We start from the raw sequence: 17,211 nt of genomic DNA, 5'->3' as shown, positions 1-17,211 counted from the left end.
TGGACACAGTATGCTTACATTATTAGCTATCTTTGTTATTATTTGTTGTTATTTGTTATTAGTCCCATCCTTCAACTCTATTCAATACCTCCCATCCATCTCTTAACACCATCCATATAGGATTTCTATTTGCCATATATATTTCAACCGTACTGTGATGTTTTACAAAAGTTCTGAACCTTTCTATTCTCATTGCTTCTACAGATTGGGAATTAAAAATAAACATTTTTGCTAAAAGTATTATTATATTATTGATTGATTGACTATGACTTTTCAGATCACCCAGTAATGCTATCTGCAAGGTTAGTTCCAGGTAAATATTGCAATCCTTTAGCCATTCCTGGACCTGTGTCCAAAAACAAGCTACAAATGGACAGAACCAAAACAAATGATCTAATGATTCTGTCTCTTCACAGCAAAATCTGCAGAGATGGGAAGATTGTATCCCCCATATAAATAACATTCTATTGGTAGCAAGAATTTTATATAATAATTTAAATTGAAAGATTCTAATTTTTGAATCCGGTGTCGTTTTGCGTGTCAGTTCATAAACACTATGCCATGGGATCGGTACGTCAAAGACCCATACCCAAAAATGCTTTGGTCCTTAAGTGAAACTGATATACTTTTTTATTTATCACAGTTTTCCTTAACCAATTATGTTCTTTAATGCAAGGCCGACAGACAAGTTCCTTACTTTCTCCCCCTTCCACTTTCCTCTTCCACTTTTGCGGTAAGGCTGCAATTATTTGGTTGTAATTTTGGGTAGAGCAGACATTTCCATATGTTTTTGTTAGCTGCATGTGCGACATAACTCCACCAGTCCTACCGATGATATATTTTCCACTTGTATCCTGTTTCAGTAATAATGAGATCAGACCTTCTTCTTGAGTGTCAGATAATCTACCATTTACATAGGAGTGGTTAAAACATGCTAATAACGGTCCTCTTAGTATATCAAAAAAGGTTTGGTATACCTCGACTGGTATGCCATCCAACCCTGGAGTTTTCCCAGACTTAAAGTCTTTAATTGCATCCAGAAGTTCCTCCTCTGTAATTTCACCTTCATATGAGTCTTTCTGTGTGGCTGTTAATTTGACATTATCAATAGAAAAAACATCTCTACAATTAGCTTCAGTTAGAGGAGATGGAGGCGACTGAAAAGAAAACATATGCTTAAAGTACTTTGTTTCTTCCTTCAAAATATCATTTGGTGAATTATGGGTGACTCCGTCAATTGTAACCAGTTTCATTAAGTTCTTTTTGGTAGCATTCCTATGTTGAAGATTAAAAAATAATTTTGTGCATTTTTCCCCATATTCCATCCAGTTTGCTTTATTTTTATAATATATTACACTTGATCTTTCTTGAATAAGTTTCTCCATTTCTTTTTGTTTTTCCTCTAATTTATTCTGAGCCTCTATGTTACAGTTTTTATTGCCATCTATCTGTTCTGTTAGACTTTCTATTTCCTTTCTTAGTATAAACTCTTTTGACCTAAATTGCTTTTGTTTTCGAGATGAGCACTGAATTGCATGGCCTCTAAAGGCACATTTAAAGGTGTCCCATACAATAAGGGGATTCGCTGTACCTATGTTATGTTGGAAAAAGTCAGTTATAAATTCCTTTGTTCTAATTATAAATAAATTATCAACCAATAGGCTTTGATTAAATTTCCAATATCCTCGCCCACGTGGAAATTCAGTAAGAGTAATGTATATGCCTATTATATGATGGTCCGACCGCATTCTGTCCCCTATCAACACTTTTTTTTACTTTTGGTGCCAACGAGAATGAGATAAGAAAGAAGTCAAGACGACTAGCTTGATTCAGTCTCCGCCATGTATATCTCACTAGATCAGTATATTTAAGCCTCCATATATCTACTAGTTCTAATGTATCCATGACATTCACAGATGAGATGAGTCTTCAGTAAATACTTAAAGGTCGAGACCGAGTCTGCGTCTCTCACATGGATAGGCAGACCATTCCATAAAAATGGAGCTCTATAGGAGAAAGCCCTGCCTCCAGCTGTTCGCTTAGAAATTCTAGGGACAATAAGGAGGCCTGTGTATTGTAACCATAGCGTATGCATAGGTATGTACGCCAAATCGGAGAGAGGTAGGAGCAAGCCCATGTAATGCTTTGTAGGTTAGCAGTAAAACCTTGAAATCAGCCCTAGCCTTAACAGGAAGCCAGAGGCTAGCACCGGAGTAATATGATCACATTTTTTGGTTCTAGTCAAGATTCTAGCAGCCGTGTTTAGCACTAACTGAAATTTATTTAGTGCTTTATCCGGGTAGCCGGAGAGTAGAGCATTGCAGTAGTCTAATCTAGAAGTGACAAAAGCATGGATTAGCGTTTCTGCATCATTTTTTGACAAAAAGTTTCTGATTTTTACAATGTTACGAATGCTGTCCTTCAAATATTATTGATATGTTCGTCAAAAGAGAGATCAGGGTCCAGAGTAACGCCGAGGTCCTTCACAGTTTTTTTTTTTGGGACGACTGTACAACCATCAAGATTAATTGTGGTCCTCTGTAGCTCAGCTGGTAGAGCACGGCGCTTGTAACGCCAAGGTAGTGGGTTCGATCCCCGGGACCACCCATACACAAAAATGTATGCACGCATGACTGTAAGTCGCTTTGGATAAAAGTGTCTGCTAAATGGCATATTATTATTTATTATTATCTCTTCCCAACTATTTTGCAATCTATATGGGACGGCTGTCAATCCTTTGGTCCTTAAGTGAAACTGATATACTTTTTTATTTATCACAGTTTTCCTTAACCAATTATGTTCTTTAATGCAAGGCCGACAGACAAGTTCCTTACTTTCTCTCCCTTCCACTTTCCTCTTCCACTTTTGCGGTAAGGCTGCAATTATTTGGTTGTAATTTTGGGTAGAGCAGACATTTCCATATGTTTTTTGTTAGCTGCATGTGCGACATAACTCCACCAGTCCTACCGATGATATCATTTACGAAGATTATACCTTTTTTAAACATTCTGTCAAAAAATAAAGGTTTTTTGTCAATTAGTATACAGTGAGGGAAAAAAGTATTTGATCCCCTGCTGATTTTGAACGTTTGCCCACTGACAAATAAATTATCAGTCTATCATTTTAATGGTAGGTTTATTTGAACAGTGAGAGACAGAATAACAACAACAAAATCCAGAAAAACGCATGGCAAAAATGTTATAAATTGATTTGCATTTTAATGAGGGAAATAAGTATTTGACCCCCTCTCAATCAGAAAGATTTCTGGCTCCCAGGTGTCTTTTATATAGGTAACGAGCTGAGATTAGGAGCATACTCTTAAAGGGAGTGCTCCTAATCTCAGCTTGTTACCTGTATAAAAGACACCTGTCCACAGAAGAAATCAATCAATCAGATTCCAAACTCTCCACCATGGCCAAGACCAAAGAGCTCTCCAAGGATGTCAGGGACAAGATTGTAGACCTACACAAGGCTGGAATGGGCTACAAGACCATCGCCAAGCAGCTTGGTGAGAAGGTGACAACAGTTGGTGCGATTATTCGCAAATGGAAGAAACACAAAATAACTGTCAATCTCCCTCAGCCTGGGGCTCCATGTAAGAGCTCACCTCGTGGAGTTGCAATGATCATGAGAATGGTGAGGAATCAGCCCAGAACTACACGGGAGGATCTTGTCAATGATCTCAAGGCAGCTGGGACCATAGTCACCAAGAAAACAATTGGTAACACACTACGCCGTGAAGGACTGAAATCCTGCAGCGCCCGCAAGGTCCCCCTGCTCAAAAAAGCACATATACAGGCCCGTCTGAAGTTTGCCAATGAACATCTGAATGATTCAGAGGAGAACTGGGTGAAAGTGTTGTGGTCAGATGAGACCAAAATCGAGCTCTTTGGCATCAACTCAACTCGCTGTGTTTGGAGGAGGAGGAATGCTGCCTATGACCCCAAGAACACCATCCCCACCGTCAAACATGGAGGTGGAAACATTATGCTTTGGGGGTGTTTTTCTGCTAAGGGGACAGGACAACTTCACCGCATCAAAGGGACAGTGGACGGCACCATGTACCGTCAAATCTTGGGTGATTTCCCTCAGCCAGGGCATTGAAAATGGGTCGTGGATGGGAATTCCAGCATGACAATGACCCAAAACACATGGCCAAGGCAACAAAGGAGTGGCTCAAGAAGAAGCACATTAAGGTCCTGGAGTGGCCTAGCCAGTCTCCAGACCTTAATCCCATAGAAAATCTGTGGAGGGAGCTGAAGGTTCGAGTTGCCAAACGTCAACCTCGAAACTTTAATGACTTGGAGAAGATCTGCAAAGAGGAGTGGGACAAAATCCCTCCTGAGATGTGTGCAAACCTGGTGGCCAACTACAAGAAACGTCTGACCTCTGTGATTGCCAACAAGGGTTTTGCCACCAAGTACTAAGTCATGTTTTGCAGAGGTGTCAAATACTTATTTCCCTCATTAAAATGCAAATCAATTGATAACATTTTTGACATGCGTTTTTCTGGATTTTTGTTGTTGTTATTCTGTCTCTCACTGTTCTTATAAACCTACCATTAAAATTATAGACTGATCATGTCTTTGTCAGCGGGCACACGTACAAAATCAGCAGGGGATCAAATACTTTTTTCCCTCACTGTATTTGAATTTAACCACAATATTTGTTGCATTATTTGTTCTGTCGTTTCTGGAGGATTAAATTGAAATTGCAACCAACTTTCTATGGCTTGTTTTAGGAATAGTGACATTTGGGAGATTATTTCCTTTTCAAATAACTGAAAGTGAGAGGTTGTAATCTGAATAAAGGGAAAAAGGCCTTTCTTGAACATTGGGTGAGACAATCTTACTAATTTGCTTGAGAACCAGTTCGGATTTAAGTATAACTTTTGTATGACTGAAACTTTTAGTGATAGGTCTAATGCTTTAATATTTAATAATTTCTGTCCTCCGAATTCATATTCATTACATAAATATGCTCTTTTAATTTTGTCTGGCTTGCCGTTCCAAATAAAATTGAATATTTTTTTCTCATATCATTTAAAAAACTGTTCGCTAGGCGTAGGCAAGACCATAAGCAGATAATACTAAAGAGTTAATCAGGGTGATTTTTCCACAAATTGACAGGTATTTTCCTTTCCATGGTAGTAAGATATTATCTATTTTTGCTAACTTTCTATTAAAATGTATTGAAGTGAGATCATTTATTTCCTTTGGGATATGTATTCCGAGTATATCCACATCACCATCAGACCATTTTATTGGTAAACTACATGGTAATGTAAAAATTGTATTTTTTAGTGATCCAATACGTAATATAGTACATTTGTCATAATTTGGCATATTATTATATTATTATAATTGTCAGATCCAACAGAAGATCTCTTTGTTTCTTGGGATCTAGAACTAGCATCTCTGTTTTGTCCGAGTTTAAAAGTAAAACATTTGCCGCCATCCACTTCCTTATGTCTGAAACACAGGCTTCCAGGGTAGGCAATTTTGGGGCTTCACCATGTTTCATCGAAATGTACAGCTGTGTGTCGTCTGCATAGCAATGAAAGTTAACATTGTGTTTCCAAATGACATCACCAAGAGGTAAAATATATAGTGAAAACAATAGTGGTCCTAAAATGGAACCTTGAGGAACCCCGAAACGTACAATTGATTTGTCAGAGGACAAACCATCCACAGAGATTAACTGATATCTTTCCGACAGATAAGATCTAAACCAGGCAAGAACTTGTCCGTGTAGACCAATTAAGGTTTCCAATCTCTCTAAAATAATGTGATGATCGGTGGTGTCAAAAGCAGCACAAAGGTCTAGGAGCACGAGGACAGATGCAGAGCCTTGGTCTGACGCCATTAAAAGGTCATTTACCACCTTCACGAGTGCAGTCTCAGTGCTATGATGGGGTCTAAAACCAGACTGAAGCGTTTCGTATAATTTTTTGTTGTCAGGAAGGCAGTGAGTTGCTGCAAAACAGCTTTTTCTAAACATTTTGAGAGGAATGGGAGATTCGATATAGGCCGATAGTTTACATTTTCTGGGTCAAAGTATGGCTTTTTGAAGAGAGGCTTTATTACTGCCACTTTTAGTGAGTTTGGTACACATCCAGTGTATAGGGAGCCATTTATTATGTTCAACATAGGAGGGCCAAGCACAGGAAGTAGCTCTTTCAGTAGTTTAGTTGGAATAGGGTCCAGTATGCAGCTTGAAGGTTTAGAGGCCATGACAATTTTCATGAATGTGTCAAGAGATATAGGATTAAAAAACTTGAGTGTCTCCATTGATCCTAGGTCCTGGCAGTTTTGTGCAGACTCAGGACAGCTGAGCTTTGGAGAGGAGTCCATCATTTGCTTTCTAATGATCATGATCTTTTCGTCGAAGAGGTTAATGAATTCATCACTGCTGAAGTTAAATGCATCCTCTCTTGGGGAATGCTGCTTTTTAGTTATCTTTGCGGCAGTATCAAATATACATTTTGGATTGTTCTTATTCTCTTAAATTAGGTTGGAAAAATAGGACTATCGAGCAGCAGTGAGGGCTCTTCGATATTGCACTGTACTTTCTTTCAAGCTAGTAGGAAGACTTCCAGTTTGGTGGAGCGCCATTGCCATTCCAGTTTTCTGGAAGCTTGCTTCAGGGCTCTGGTATTTACTGTATGCCAAGGAGCTAGTTTCTTGTGAAAATGTTTTTTGTTTTTAGGGGTGCGACTGCATCTAGGGTATTACGCAAGGTTAAATTAAACATTCTTAAACACGTGCTAAAATGTAGAAAGAGTGGTGGGACATGAACGGCCAGCCAGGCGAATGGTTGGAGTTTTGGGTAGGGAAAACAAGATGGGAAAGCAGCCATGTTGATATGTGAAAATGTTCTGTTTTAAATAATTGAATAGGATACGTTTTTGTCAATCTGACTTGACGATTTCCAATTATTATTTCTCAATTCGATAGTTTGAATAACATCAGTGATTTAAGTAAAAAGGTAATTTCATATAAAAATAATCTGTTTCCAGTCCATGGAACACTGTCCAAAATTGAAGTAAATAGATTCAAATAAATGTTTTTAGTACAAGGGTTGTGGGGAAAAAAAGTGCTGATAAACCGGCACCTATTTTTTGTAGGCCCTAGCAGATTTGTTAAACAACAGGTTTCATATTTTGACTAGTTGATGTCCCAGGGACAGAAAGTACAAAAGCAAGCCATATGTCAATGCAACAGGTCCAGACCATAAGATTACAAGTGAAAGGACTTCTGGGATTGTTTACTTTAATAGCTGCCTATTTCGCTTAATGGGACCCTGTATCATCTGATGTCTCCAGTATAATTATATGAACGCATGGTTTTATGTCTACACCTATCTAAAAATGTGGACACAATCAGAATGTGGACAAGATCAGGACAAAGGACGCAAGTTAGAACCAGGTATAAAACGGGGCTTACAGTGGGGAGAAGAAGTATTTGATACACTGCCGATTTTGCAGGTTTTCCTACTTACAAAGCATGTAGAGGTCTCTAATTTTTATCATAGGAACAAAAATCCAGAAAATCACATTGTATGATTTTTAAGTAATTAATTTGCATTTTATTGCATGACATAAGTATTTGATCACCTACCAACCAGTAAGAATTCCGGCTCTAACAGACCTGTTAGTTTTTCTTTAAGAAGCCCTCCTGTTCTCCACTCATTACCTGTATTAACTGCACCTGTTTGAACTCGTTACCTGTATAAAAGACACCTGTCCACACACTCAATCAAATAGACTCCAACCTCTCCACAATGGCCAAGACCAGAGAGCTGTGTAAGGACATCAGGGATACAATTGTAGACCTGCACAAGGCTGGGATGGGCTACAGGACAATAGGCAAGCAGCTTGGTGAGAAGGCAACAACTGTTGGCGCAATTATTAGAAAATGGAAGAAGTTCAAGATGACGGTCAATCACCCTCGGTCTGGGGCTCCATGCAAGATCTCACCTCGTGGGGTATCAATGATCATGAGGAAGGTGAGGGATCAGCCCAGAACTACACGGCAGGACCTGGTCAATGACCTGAAGAGAGCTGGGACCACAGTCTCAAAGAAAACCATTAGTAACACACTACGCCGTCATGGATTAAAATCCTGCAGTGCACGCAAGGTCCCCCTGCTCAAGCCAGCGCATGTCCAGGCCCGTCTGAAGTTTGCCAATGACCATCTGGATGATCCAGACGAGGAATGGGAGAAGGTCATGTGGTCTGATGAGACAAAAGTAGAGCTTTTTGGTCTAAACTCCACTCGCCGTGTTTGGAGGAAGAAGAAGGATGAGTACAACCCCAAGAACACCATCCCAACCGTGAAGCATGGAGGTGGAAACATCATTCTTTGGGAATGCTTTTCTGCAACGGGGACAGGACGACTGCACCATATTGAGGGGAGGATGGATGGGGCCATGTATCGCGAGATCTTGGCCAACAACCTCCTTCCCTCAGTAAGAGCATTGAAGATGGGTCGTGGCTGGGTCTTCCAGCATGACAACGACCCGAAACACACAGCCAGGGCAACTAAGGAGTGGCTCCGTAAGAAGCATCTCATGGGCCTGGAGTGGCCTAGCCAGTCTCCAGACCTGAACCCAATAGAAAATCTTTGGAGGGAGCTGAAAGTCCGTATTGCCCAGCGACAGCCCCAAAACCTGAAGGATCTGGAGAAGGTCTGTATGGAGGAGTGGGCCAAAATCCCTGCTGCAGTGTGTGCAAACCTGGTCAAGACCTACAGGAAACATATGATCTCTGTAATTGCAAACAAAGGTTTCTGTACCAAATATTAAGTTCTGCTTTTCTGATGTATCAAATACGTATGTCATGCAATAAAATGCAAATTAATTACTTAAAAATCATACAATGTGATTTTCTGGATTTTTGTTTTATATTCCGTCTCTCACAGTTGAAGTGTACCTATGATAAAAATTACAGACCTCTACATGCTTTGTAAGTAGGAAAACCTGCAAAATCGGCAGTGTATCAAATACTTGTTCTCCCCACTGTATGTTACAAGAGCTTCTCCTTCCTGAGTAACCTCATGAGACATAAGAATGTCCACAATGGGGAGAAATCATAGCAGTGTGGCTTGAGATGTACACCGGGGATATCTGGGAACCATTCTTTAGCTGAAATATTATAGTTATCATGTGAAGTGTCCTGGGGTAAAATATTACGTATATTTAGCTAGCTAGTTATAGAAACATGATACCATCAATGCAAGCTGTAAAATAACTACCAAATTTACTTAGAGCACAGCAACCTTAGAAATGAAGCTAGCTAGCTCCAACAAGTAGACCTGAGCAGATAGCTTTATCACTAGCATGTCATTCTGGGACATGGAGCTTTAGCTATCATTATTCAAGTAATAGTTTAATACTACAAAAATCTATAGGACAAGTATTGTGAAGCTAATAGTCATCAAGGCAGGACTCACTAATTTCATTCATACTAACAAACAGTGGTGTGTATTAATGGATGCCAAGGGAAGCCAGGCTTCCCAAAATTGTTTACCAATACTGTACTTTTTTTTTTCAATAAATGTATATTTCGTCTCTCTGTTTCAAAAATGTCCTTCAACTCGCAAGACGCTGCATTTATCTCACAGGAGAAAGCAGCCGAGCAAGCGAAACAGCACCCCTCTGTCTCTCTACGTGTAGGCCATCTGTCTGATCTAAACGATTATGACATTGTTGCCACCGGTAGCATTGAAGGCAAGGGAAGCCAGCGAGCACTTGGCCTCCCTTGATAAAAAAAAAAAGAATAAACATTTGCCAATCAGCCTTGGTGCTAAACTGGCCGAGCTCAACTGTGAATGGTCCTGGTGCTCCAAATAAAAGTGTCAAGTGAAGCCAGCATGGATTTAGGCGTCCCTCCTTTCAAATCCCATTGAGAGCATATGTCCTTGACAGAAAAACTTGAATTGTTGCATCTCGTTGTGTTGTTGTCACTTTCCTAAATTAGCCATGGATGGAAATAGGGATTTGGACTTCTTCTTTTACTTAATTCTCCATACTGGCCAATGATTATAACGGCGATTCTGATCCAACCATTAATTCATACATTGTTGTGCCCCTGGCCTGAGAAGATGGAAGTTCAATATGTAGCTAAATGTAGAAGGCTAGTGTTAACTGGCTAACGTTGCCCATGAATGGAAGTTAGGCTAGCGAGCAAGCATTTTAGCCAAGTAGCCTAGCCTGTATGACAGAGTGATAAACCGTTTTGTCAACTGATGTGGAAAATTATCACTATACTATATTAAAAAACACCGCCATAGATTATTAACCTGGTATTGGCGATACTCTCTTTGTTCTTGATTCTGGAAAAGTTATCTTATATTTAAAAAAAGATATCGAGTGAGATGCCTCTTACATGTGTGTGTAGATCTTTATTTTGGTAGCACTGTGACGCGCTGTCATCTACTTCTGAAAGTGGCCGCGGCTGCGTCGCATAGAAACGACTAGTTCCAGCAAAGATGCTGGGAAATTCTAGATGTGCGGCAGCTATGATGGCGAGGAACCTCCTCGCGTGGTACAAAACATGGATTTACTATCTTTGAGTTTTCTCTGGTGTTTGTAGAACCACCTGCAACTGGACACTGACATTTTATAAGATAACCGTTTTCCAGAATCGAAAACAAAGAGAGTATCGCCAACACCAGGTTAGTTGAAGAATCTATGGCTGTGTTTTGTATAGGCAAACCTGTAACATCCAGTAATGGATACCAAAAATCTTTGGTTATATCACATTATCTGGTGTACAATCTGTAGCTAAGTTGGAGTAGGATGCAGAGTACCCTGCCTCTGTCCTTATCCTAGTTGTAATTTTTTTTGACTGTCAGGATGTTCATTTCTAGCTCATAAACTACAATCCTTTGCTGTGATGATTTATTTGATTCATTCTTATCTCAGTTGTCTCTCATGATCTATTCAGCTCTCCTCCCATGTGTCCTGCTCCCAGAAATAAACCAAGTGCTATTCACCAAGCGTGGGCTCAGCTGATTCACTCACCTGTGAGGAGAACCATCCTACTGCAGTTTGCACTAGCCCTGCCATCACTATTAGACATTGAGACCACATATGCATTTGCCTGTTGTGCATTTTAGAGTTGAAGAGCACCAATTACAGATACACATGCTTGTTAGAGCATCTCAAAGACTAAATTCAATATAGAATCAGTTTGACATGGTGACAGATTATGTTTTACTATTGTAACATGCAGTGATAAGAATTATATTGTCCCCGTCAGGAGCCCAGGCTTTTGCCGTAGATGGTAGAGTTCTCGTTGCTGGACCACGCGATCTTAAGATTGTATTCCGCTAAGGCACTTCACTCGCTCTACATCGGTTGGCTACATTGGTGACTAGGATGGGATCATTTTGATACACCTATGGGGCCTGGGCACACAAATGCTCCTAGAGAGAGGGGGGAATACTGAAGCATGCATTGATTACAGTTCTACAGTCTCCATCAGAAGCTCAGGATTTTGACAGATGGTGAAGCTCTCATTTCTGGTCTGCAACATTGTAAGATCATGCCTACTATGGCACTTCTCTCTATATATACACATTGATTGGTAGGTTACACTATATTTAGATACTTCAAATACTGCTTGAGACACCTTTTGCTATTTGTCTTCGTACTTAATAAATGGTGAAACAGTAAATGTGATAGTGTTCTTTATTTGAATGTATATGCATGAAATGTACATTATGGAAAACATTCCTCACACTCAATCATAGTTAGTAGTAGAATATGGATTGGCAAGAATTTGGCAGTGTCAACTTTTAAAAGGTTAGTAGGAAAGTTAGGCTAATCATTTAAACCACCTAAATATATTCACATTAACTGAACATTTAGTAGAAAACTCAAACATTAAATTTCCCAACTGCTTTTCCTATAACCCTGCAGACTATCATTCTCCATACGGTATATTCCAATGCATCCAACATTATGCATGCCCACCATGGCATTGGGCAGCTGCTGACATTTGAGGACTCATCTGGTTTAGAAATCAATCTCTGGTCATCTTATTCTAGAGCACATTGTATACATTTTGCCCAGCTGTTTTTAGAGAAGATTGTATTGCAAGGTATGCTATACAGTATGTGTAGGATATGCTGTGTTGGCTAATATGCAGCTGTAGTTTTTAAACCTCCATTCTATATGATTGAATGTTTCTTTAAGCCTGCAGCTAGTTATTTGAAATGAGACATAATCATCCCAAAACATTTTTAATTACATTTTTAAAAATTAACCGACAGAGATAATAGCTAATGAAACACTAGCCTCCTGAGCAGTCAAATTGACATTTACAGTAGTCCCGTGTAGCTCAGTTGGTAGAGCATGGCGTTTGCAACGTCTACTAAAATGTAAAAATGTAAACAGTAGCTGGCTAGGCTAGTCAAACTGTAACATTGGTTAGCTTTCAATTAATTGGCTAAATCGTCAACTGAGTTACCGTTTAATACAATCAAGGCAATTCGTATTGCATGCTGCATATTTCAAGTGCACTCAAAAACAGATATTTATATTTCAGTTTTTGGGAGACTGGGAGCAGCTCGAGTTTTCACGGGAGGCTGTTTACATCTTAGATAGAAGCCGGCAATTGGCTACCTTCATCACGAGGGGTATATATGGGAGTTCTGACTGGTTCCAAGTTTTGCAGTTCGACAAATTTGTGTGAGCAGACAGTGTTGAAATATACTTTTTATGAGAAAATGTGCAAGAATTGAAAGTACCAACAAATGTTATCGTCATCATAAGAATGTTTTACTGTCATATACGGGGATCGATCAACTTCAGGTTTTTCGGCTTTGGCCCACCACCTAATATGTTTCTGTCCTTGCCACCAATGGAATATTTTAGGTAATTTACGATAATCTTTCTAAACAAATCTGCTCTGAGCTTGAAAAGGGTTTCCACTAGATTCCACAGCCACAAAGTCAAAATTGGCTATATCGTAAAAAGTTGCTTTTTGGTCTTAATTTAAGGTTAGGGATAGGCATGTGGTTAGTTAGGTTTAAAATCAAATGTTAAAGGAAAGATCCACCCAAAACCAATAATTCCTTTAATTTACAGTGTTAAATAACACTAGTATGTGAGAACAATATTTTTTGTGAACAAATGTTTCATTTTGGCTTTATAATAAGGTTGGTAGTGTAGTGTCTAAAAGACACACCTTTGCTGGTCCATGCTGTAATGATAAGGAAACCGCCGACACTGTACTCTGTTTATAAAGGTTTATTATAACAAAAGTTCCAGCATCGGAATTTGACAGATACTGCAGATATCTGTGAGACAGCAACAGCCAAAATCTGTAATTTGCTATTCCAACTCCTATTGTTCAAGACATGGTTTTATATAATTTATGACGTAATATGGTGTGATTCTAAAACCCAATCCCTGGTCTTTTTCACCTCTCTCCCCATATCATCTTTCCATAAGTAATGATTTCCAGATGTTTTCCGCAGAGTAGAATCGAGTTCATCTATTACACCATTTTGCCACATCAGCAAAATCTTAGGGCCAAGTTTCCCCTATCACACTTTCTGCAACGGTCAGCATATTATAGACTCTAAGACACTACAGTAGCAACATGGAAAGTCGTTGTGGAAATCTGTTGCAGCTCAAATCGACTACAAAATCCACAATGCAACGCTCTTTATATGTGGCTGGCTGGCTAGCTAGCTAGAAAATATAGGACTACACACAATAATACCGAAGACAATATCAATATGTAAAGTAGCTAGATAGCTGTAAAATCGCCTAAACAAATTGCACTATCAATTTACGAGTCTACAATCTCACCATGTTCAACCTGCAGATCGATGTGCCTCACAGAGTGGAGTCTAACATTCGCAATAGCAGACATACTTATGAGGAGATGGGAAACGTTCCCTATGCTATGTCAATGGGCCATGCGGTACATTCTGTCTGCTGGGTGGGGCGTTATACGTTCATTCATTCATTGGATTCCGATCTCCTTTCTATAATGTCTCTGGCAACTGCACCATGCAATGCACCCTGGACTACAGAGGCAGACAAATAGGAAAAATGTGATAGACCCTCTATTAAATTACAAATTTCTCGAGGTAGGAATATCGCAAAAATATGATCAATTGCTCATTCGAGGGAAAACATCCTCCCAGTATTGAAATCTGACATATGATAGACGTTTTCGCGATCTAAAAGTCGTATTCATATTAACTTCCAGTGTATTGAGAGATATTTTAACACGGTGCTACTTCATACCGTCCGGATTTCTGCCTGCTTGAACGCCAATAACTCAGATGCACACGAAAACATGAAATGGCCCAGCGAATCGCTAGAACATCACTCAGAGATGCACAAAAACAATATAACATTCGAAATGGGTGAACCTTTCCTTTAAGAAGATAAAAAAAAATTATACATTTTTTTTTTTAAATAGGCGGGATTTTGCCATAATTATGACTGTGGGAGTTAGTAACGACCACTTCAAGATACTGATCATGAATAGGTTTGATGTGTAACGTAAAAGCAGTACCGTACTTCAAAGAACAGCGCGCAGCGCGCATACCGTTTCATTTAGCCACACCCAACAATGACGCCTACCAATAACATCCTTTCTCTTCAGTGTAAACGGAAGTAAATAATGACCAAGAAGACCAATTTTCCCGTTAGCCTTTTTATTTAGACATTCATTAACACCATGGAACTCAAAATATGACTAATTTAACTGCACAGCATCACTTACTTACCCCATGTACACTTTAATTCGCGTTGGAGACAGGACTTTGTTGATAGATGTTATTTAGGTAAAGCTAACAATGGCTAACTGTATGGTTTTTCACACTCAAATAGCCTCCATCATGGAGGTGCTAGCGAATGCGGCCGTGGCAGAGATCTGTAAACTCGTAGACGACGACTATGCAGTGTTTCGTTTGGAAATAACTCAAAGCCAGAAAGAAAACAGGGCATTGCGGAGGAAACTACAGCTACTGGAACTGAAGGTGGCACGGGAGCGCGTCCTCGCCAGTCGGCCCAGTACTGTCAAGATCCTCGACCGATACAGAGGAATGGCAAGAGGTACATTTCCGTTCCCCTCTGCACATGTGTTCAGATGTGTTACCCATAATTCGGTCTCAGTCAGTTTTTCTATAGTATGCAATAATTCACCTGATTACTAAGACGCATTATATTCTAACCAATTTCTTGATTTACTGCATTTCCTATACTGTAAATAGTGTACAATATACCGTTGAGCATTGACAGTACCAAACCTAACCACCTCTTTTCCCCCAATCACTCTCTCAGGTGAAGGACATCTCACTGGAGGCCACTTGAGCCTTGTGAAGCTAGCGGGACACAATACATGGAGAGATGACCAACCAATCACTGTTGATGAGGGGAGTGGAACCTCAACCCAGCATGTTATCGTGATAGAGGCAAGTGTAATAGTATTACATCAAAACTACATATGAAATGTGGCCTGTTTATTTCAGAAAGACTCTCCTCACCTATTTATTTGCTTACATTATCTGCCATAGGGGAGATTGTGAGACTTCCCTACAACATTGTTATCCAATTCAACTCATGTTCCGGTAATAATGTCCCCTCTTCTTATGTCAGTCTGCAGATGCAGAGGCTGCAGGTCCTGGAGTCAAGCAGGAGAAGACTGAAGTAGAGGACCCACGACTCAGCACAGACATCCAGACTGGAGCAGCGGCTGGAGTGGTGCCCCCTGTATCCATGGAAGACCTCGCCACTGGTGCCACGCTCCAGTCCAGGACCCGATGCAGCATCACGGAGGTCAGTGGAAAGCCGGATGCCGTCCTCAAGTCAGAGACAGTCACAGAAACACAAAGGCTCTTACACACAGGATCTGACCACAGGCCAGACCCAGAGAGACTGGAGCTGGGGCCACTGGGCTGTCCTGCTCCCGGATCAGAGTATTTACTTTACGGTAACCTAAGCCCGAGGACGGTTCATTCCAATCGGGACTCAGGTGATGCTTTAGAAACTGGCAATGATCCGTCTTGTTCTTACACTACAGAGAAGGACCCTGGCAACATGCCTTTGGGTTTAGAGACACAGACTGATCTATCTAGAGGGGACTGGAACCGGTACAGTAGTAGTGTATACTCTGAAGGTTACCTAGCTAAGAAAGGGGAGGTTATAGTCATAGATGAGGTGACTGTGAAAGTGGATGGCGATGCTCCTCAGACATGGAATGTAGACGAGACTCACTTAGGAGAAGGACACTCACAAGGCAGAGATTTCTTAGATTACAGGGAAAGCTTAGAGACAAATCCAAATATCGCGACCCACTCCCCTTTACACACACTCAGGGATCGCGACGCAGTGTCCACGTCGATGGGGCCTTCCGATTCACAAGGCTGCATCCTTTTCAATCAAGTATTGAACTCAAACGACCGGGCTAGAGCCCAGGCTCAGGGACGGGGAGCCACATCAGGAAGTAGTAAAGAGAAACGGTTCCTCTGTATGTTCTGTAACAAAGGCTTCAGCTGCCCCCAGAAGGTGGAGATCCACCAGAGGGTCCACACAGGGGTGAAACCCTATAGCTGTACCCAGTGTCACATGCGCTTCGCCCAGGCTTGCAACCTGAAGAGGCACCAGAGGGTCCACACAGGGGTGAAACCCTTCAGCTGTACCCAGTGTCACATGCGCTTCTCCCACTCATCCAGCCTGAAGAGGCACCAGAGGGTCCACACAGGGGAGAAATCCTACAGCTGCCCCCAGTGTGAGAAGAGCTTTTCCCACCAGCACCAGCTGAAGATGCATCTGAAGGTCCACAATGGAGAAAGGCAGTTTGTTTGTACGCAAGAGGTTCTCAGAGAGGAGCTACCTCAGGATACACCAGCAGAAAAAACATTCCACTCTATAACATAGACCAGGCATTGGCAAGGTAAGGCACGCCAAGCAATTTGATAAAATGGAGGAAATCAGTGAAATTGCATTGGTTTTCCACTAATGGCTATTTATTAATTGTGTTTTGTTTGGAGCACTTCTGTCAATGTTGAGTAAGGACGCTCACCTGATTACACGTAGAAGTAGGCCTAGGCTACCTGGCCTGCGCAAAATGTATAAATGTGCCGATTTGGGGATGTCTGATACTATTTCTGATTGTCTTAACTCACCACCACTACTGAGCTGTGGAGCTTCTCAACAAAAAAAAATGTTTCACCTCAAACA

General features: G+C 40.6%; 1 protein-coding gene and 1 pseudogene across 2 annotated transcripts in view; both read left to right on the top strand.

The window, feature by feature from the left end:
• LOC311110400 (uncharacterized protein) overlaps positions 1 to 17,211 on the top strand; it is a 65,454-nt gene that overhangs the window by 17,062 nt on the left and 31,181 nt on the right. The gene's annotated exons all lie outside the window — the stretch shown is intronic.
• On the top strand, positions 14,663 to 16,903 carry LOC311110401 (annotated as a pseudogene). The gene is made up of 3 exons: positions 14,663 to 15,084; positions 15,313 to 15,443; positions 15,628 to 16,903. The product of its transcript is annotated as an uncharacterized misc_RNA (transcript).

Source organism: Coregonus lavaretus (assembly GCF_964263955.1).
Source record: "Coregonus lavaretus genome assembly, contig: SUPER_35_unloc_5, whole genome shotgun sequence".
NCBI lineage: Eukaryota > Metazoa > Chordata > Actinopteri > Salmoniformes > Salmonidae > Coregonus > Coregonus lavaretus.
This window is presented reverse-complemented; position numbering and strand designations above follow the sequence as displayed.